The sequence below is a fragment of the Dufourea novaeangliae genome, unplaced genomic scaffold (assembly GCF_001272555.1).
Source record: "Dufourea novaeangliae isolate 0120121106 unplaced genomic scaffold, ASM127255v1 scaffold187, whole genome shotgun sequence".
In the NCBI taxonomy this organism is placed as follows: Eukaryota; Metazoa; Arthropoda; class Insecta; order Hymenoptera; family Halictidae; genus Dufourea; species Dufourea novaeangliae.
This window is the reverse complement of record NW_015374075.1, coordinates 1,848,010-1,854,740: the sequence shown is the minus strand read 5'-3', so window position 1 is coordinate 1,854,740 and position 6,731 is coordinate 1,848,010.

The following is a 6,731-nucleotide window of genomic DNA, read 5'->3' as shown; positions in this document are numbered from 1 at the left end:
GTAGCCAGACACACTTTATTTCGTTTTTTAAGTCATAAATTGTCGAAAATATTTGTGTTTAGTTAATAGAGGTTGTAGGTCTTGTTTTAAATTATACTGCGATATTAATTTCATGTAAACATTTATAACAGTGTTTAAATAATCCAGACACTTTTCAATGTACATGTCACCCATATTTGGGTGACGTGGCAGTCAAAGTGTTAAGCAAATGCACCGGTTTTTGGACTTCGTTATAAAACAGGAATTGAATATAAATATAGTGCAGTCTCCCGTATCCAAACATCCATTATTCTGATACCATGATATACGAACGTTCTACTAATCGAATTGTGTAATCCAGAGTGTATCCCAGCTATAGATGAAATTCGTCGAATTTTAAATAAGATTTTATTAGTCTGTCTGACTATTACTCACAGTTTCTACGTGTTGTGAGTATTCATGATGGTCAAGTCCCTATTTTTTGAGGAAGTTTCAAAATTATTGTCCTTAAAACCAATGGACTGTTAAAACTTTATTCTACACTTTCAATGTATTGGTTAATAAAGAAAGGAATTATCGTATATGATTGTGACAGTTCTGTGTGATCTTCTAGACTGTTTTCCACTTTCATAAGATATCATAATCTTAACAATAAAAGTAGTTTCAATTAAATGTGTTTATTAGTAGATAACATTGTACCAAAAAAACAATATAATAATTCTGAACGTTTCCTATTGTTAGAAAAGTATCAATGAATTTTTTATGTTGGTTGTATTTGTCTGTCGAAATCCAACCCTACTAGTCTAATCATTATATCAATAACATTTAAGAACAAAATGGGATTTCGTATGTCTTATCTCAACAAAACAGAAACCTCCTTCGAAATTTGTTTAACGCTCATTCCCAATTCCCAGCTGGAACCGTACGGAAATATACAGATTTAATAGACCCGTACCACACAAGGTGTTTGGTTACTCGTGTCAGAGACATTGAGGGATGATTTTACATATCAAAATAGAGCACAAATCAATAATGACGAAATTGTGTTGAAGGCTTTGTTTAAAAAATTCTGGCCAGAAACGCTTGAAACCAGGCAATCTGCGTACAAGCGATAAGCATTGAATACGAAAGCCACCACGCATAGATTGGCGTCCCTCGAAAAAAATAGGGTTTTACATCTTAGGCCAGTGGTGGGCAAAGTTAGCTCTCGGAAGCTAAAACTTGTCCCCACCACTGAGACAAGAGTCTGGGCTTCTTTATTTCTACGAAGGCACGCGGTGCGAAAGAAAGGTTGGAAGGGGAAACAGGCGTGTGAGGTGCCCCTACGTTGCCCAGCGTTGTCTTAGCCAAACGTGTGATATGTACCTTTCCTTAGTACAACCACACATCTGCAGATTATTTGCGATCGTTGACGACCCTGCAGGTAGCACGATACTTCATCCAACGAGTCGAGTCAGTAACTATAAACAAAGGTAGGTGATGACCATTTATGTGGGACAAGGACAGAGACAGTTGCCAGCCAATAGTGGGGTTTAGCACACGAATGTTTCGGTTACTTTTAATGACTCGTCTCGTTGGTTCGTTGGACGGACCATATATCCACTCGCTGTTTATACATTTTTATTACTTTTCTGGTCTTTGCTTAGGATTTCAGGAACATTTCCTTAGTTCGATGACAGTCGCCATCGTGAACACATCTAGTCGGCGCGAAACAGGTTTCGAGTTTGTGTAGAATATTAAATTAATTTATTTATCATGGCGAATTTCAGCTCAGTTTAAGTTGGTTTATTTAGTTTTTATTATCTGTTTGTGTGTGTGTGCTGTGATCTTCCTTGTGGATTTGAACGAATAACCAGGTTTAACACTAGAATTACTGAAGATGAATATGATTGTATTTATCTTACGTTGGTGAAAGGGATAGCCTGTTGAGAATATGTAAATCGATAAATTAACGAACTTCGTCATTTAGATATTGCAATAACAGTTGCGAAAGATCTCCAAAAATACATTGTTATGACATTTTAATCGTTTGTATAAATATTCATGAACCAGTTATTTTAACTGTTTTAGTGATTGTAGTGTTTTGTCGTACAGCGATTCGTGTATGCTTTTTTATGAAGTGTCGCAAGAAGATGTGAAGTATTATACATCACTTATTTAAGCACGAGCGTAAGCTAGCTCCGTTTACGGCTTATACGTAGATTGCCTGGTTTCAGGCGTTTCTGGCCCGAATTATTAACTGTTAATAACTTGAAAACGAAACCTCCAACACAATTTCGTCATTCTTGATTATCGTTGTATCGTGTACTTTATTATTAATAGAATTAATAACTGTTAATCAATTGGAAACAAGGTCTTCGACGTAATTTCATCGTTCTTGATTTTCGTTTCATCTGGACACGTAGAATTGTCCAATGAAGTTCCCGACACAAGTAGCCGAACACGCCCTGTATATTGAAACCACTCATTCAAAAAGCAATAAAAATTGCCTCTTGAACTTTCGAACCTCGTAATCGGGAATCAAAATGGAATCTTGTATCGTTCATACGGTTAATGGATCGAAGCGAAAGCCGACGAGCAAGAAGGCGAGAAAAAAACTCGAGGAAGTCGGGTTGCGGTCAGTTCGTCTGGATCGACGATCGTGTTTCTAAAGAATACAGTCCGTTGGATTCCCCGGAGTTCCCACAAAAACATTGCCCCCGATAGGATTAAAGTCCTGCTCCCCCTCCAAAAAAAAACCTTAATACATGAGAACTTCATCCACGTGGCGACTAAAAAAACACATGCGTCCTAAGAAGGCCAGGATGGATTATCAGATTTATTGCTCAAAGAGTAGGTACTTAGAGCACAATGAAAACAAAAAACTTGTCGAACTATTTGTTGTTAGACGGCCAATAGGAACCAGAGGTGGTGGTAACCCGAAATTGGGACGGAAGAGCAAATCGCTCGTAAACAGTCGTATCGCAAGTCGCGTCCATTCGGTCGTTAAGGGGGGAGCCTGGTGTAAACGGACTAAAAATGATTGAATATTTGAGAATTTCTTGTAAAGATATTATTGAACCAATATCTTTGAAACTTTAAAAATACTTTATTGTGAAATTAAACTAAATTCAAGAAATTTTATTTTCACGTAAAATCTATAAATATTATAGTTACAAGGACTTATGTGCAGCCCCTGAACGGAAAAAGGTGTTCCGCGCCGGAGAATGTAACTCAAAAAATGTTCAACCAACTGACCCAGCATTGCATGCACATCTTCTTCACAACACGAACCTACATTTATAATTTTACTGTCTCCATAAATCATATTTTTTAAGATTTCTTACTTGAAAAAAGTTGCCTGGCTTTTAAAAAATTTCATAATTTTTTTAACTTTGCATTTTTTAGCTTCAAAATAGGTTCATGCTGTGAAAAATATGTTAAAGAATATGTACATGCAAGGCTGAGTCAATTGGTTAAATATTCTTTTAATTACATACCCCGGCATGAAACACCTTTTTTGCTCTCGGGCTGCAGATAAGGAATTTTCCTCAAATTGAAATATGTTATATGTTATACTTCATGTGAAAAGGTTTAAGTCATCATTTTGTTGGATTAGGAGTTGTTTAAACAATACAGACCGTCAAAGTTAACAATTTTCCTCGATTTTTACGAAAACCAGCATCACAAAAGAATTTTTATCACAGTAACTGTTGAACATAAGAACTTTATTCTTGTTTCGTTTTGATAATAAAAGATCGTTCTTTGTAATAAATTGTTTGTTTTGTATGTGAAGTTACTTTTGTAATGAAAATATATTAAAAATGTTTTTGTTTTGTAAATTTGATCCCTAGATGACAAATTAAAAAATTTTATTAAATATGCCCGTATTCTCTGATCTTTTCTCTTTAAAATCCCAGTTATCGTGTACAAAAGTGATCCGCTTGTCGTGGAATAACCCAACCATAATATTTATCGATTTATCGTGAAAATAAAAATTTTTGTATTCAGTTTAATCGTACAATAAAGTATTCAGAAAGTTCCAAAGAGACTGATTGAACACTTTCTTCACGATAAATTCCCAAAAATTCCTTCATTTTTAGTTGTTTACACCAGGCTCCCCCTTAAGAGAATGAGCTCTGTAAGTCGATCCCCTGTCAATCGAAACCTCTGCCAAGCGATGCGTTTAATCCGTCAAAAAAAAAACCTGGCGGACACCGTCCAGCCGCAAATGTCTCTGGACAATCAACGCTGATCACGCTCGAAGCGATTTCGCGACGCGATGAGTGAAGCGTATTATAGATTCTCGCGACAGTTGTAAAGCTAATCGAGAATTCATACACAGCTGGCCCGTGTATATCGTGCTGATTGATCTACGCCGCCGAATACGACCCCGACAAAAGGCCCCAATCGTCTTAAGTAACCAATAAATGCTTTACGGGACGAGAGAGTCGTCGTGGCTTTATGAATGGTTACGTGGAACAGGTTTCTAGCCAATCTGTGCGGTCATTAAGTTATTTTATTTTTTCTCCGATCATCGTTTCCCGTTCCCCACGGGATCCTCGCTATCAATTGCCCCTGTCCCTGATTAATTCTCGCCATGTTACAAAATTAAAATTCCGACCTGATCGGTACCGATCTTCCCTGTGTTTACTCTAGCGTGCAAAGCCTACGTGTGCATGTTCATTGTCTAAGAAGATGCGTGCCGAGCAAATGGTGTACGGTCTACCTTGTAATTACGATCCTCTATCGTTCGTTTATTCGCGCCCGATGGGCGACACGGGCCGCTGAACGAGATATTGTCGTGTTCGAGTAAAGTGTACCGGTCCCGCTGCTGGTTCGAGCGTGGATTTACGGTACGCGAAACCAGCATTAGAAGATACTCGGAGGAACTGGGGGAAACCGGCCGGACCGGTAACCTCTACCAGTTTATCGATTCATTAACAACTATGTATATGTATACGTACTTGCGTTTCGACTACGTCCTAATCAACAAAGCATCGGTTGGCAAAGTGGGTTACACAACAAAACTTGTTGCTTGTAATTTTCCCCCAACTCCTCGCCTTCTATGGTCGCATTTAAGTACGGCATAATTTCGAATAAAGACAACGCTAGACGCTTCGTTATCGCGGCGTATCTCGCGCCGATAAATCGACGCAACAGTCGAACGATAATCATCGGGCGGGTCAACGGGTAATCAAGGATAGCAAATACCGGTATGAAAATATATAGAAGACGATCGGTTAGGCGAGAGCCACTTATCGCGATTTATTATGTACCGATTACCGGTGTTTATTTTGTATTCACTGTTGTAACATGATTTAATAGATTTATTAGAGTCATAAATCATGCTTGGTCTAATAGAAAGGCGGAGATCTAGACGACACATGCAATACGTCAAAGGAAATAGATTTACGTGATGTTTATTGGTAGTTTACCAGATGAAGTGAAATGAGTTTTATTACTATGGATGGTACTGATAAGTGTCGACGGGACAGTTTTGTTTTTTCTTTCTTTGACACTTTACATGTCTGTTTATTTGTTATGTTTGTTGGGTCGTTAAATTGTTGTTTTATGATAAATACAGAGGAATGGAGACGAGTAACTAGCTTGCGCTACTAAAGTCCAACATCACGGTTAAATCTGACGGTATTAAATGCCTGATGCACATAATATAGTGGGTAGGTAATCAAATTATTCGAGCCACCTGCATAAATGAACAATTTCACTATTTTAACTATATTTTTTTATAATTGAACAAGCCAGGTTTAATTTTTCTGTATATTTTCGATGCACAGTTGTTAATTAAAAATTATCCAGGATAAAAACCTTGATATTGCGATTTTATTTCTACACGAAGACAAAAAAGGAAAATATTTTTCGTACTGCGGCTCTCATAACTCGATCACCCGCTGTTTAATAATCGGACGCTCCAGATATTCCCAGATATTTGCCTTTCGATTTTTCAAGCCGTATTTATTTCATACATTAATTGATTACATCAATTTTTGAAAGCTCTAAATATTACACTTTTTACTCACAGTCACTTTTATTAATAAGCAATCTATTAAATTATTTCATAAACTTATGAAAGCTTTAAATATTACACTTTTTATTCGCAGTCACTGTTATTATTACAGTATTAATTGGCTTTAAAACCCAGGACCCTCTTTTTATCTTTGAAGAGTCCAAAACTAATTAATTATTCATGAACGTCCAAATATCTGACTTAGAAATTATTCAAATCACAAAACATTGTGACTTATTTTTCGATTGAAACGTGCGAAAACTTTCGTAAGTATCTAAAACTTTTTTTATCAGTTACAAAAGTCTCGGAATTCGATCGATCAGTGTATTTAACCGCGCCCGATGGCGACTGTCGTGTATCCTGATACCGGAGGATAGATCGGGTACACGTACACTCGAAACCCCATAACCATGATTTCTCTCAGCAAATCAATTTTGCGCTGTGAGACCTCCTTGGGATTCGAACCGCGACCTGGCGGACGGTGTTCAGTTAATTTGCTCGCTAGACCATGCTGGTCGGATAAATTAAAATAGATCCGGCTGCGAGTTCCTACCCAGACCAGACCCGACTGGCTTGCATACGATTAGAGAATTAAGGCGGACACCTTAACGACGAACGTTTGTCTTTCTTACGGTGAAGCTTGACCGATCCTGTACGATTAGAAAATTGTGGCGGATACCATAACGACGAACGTTTGTCTTCTTTTTTTTACAGGGAAGCGTATCTCATCGTGAGAGGCTGGGAC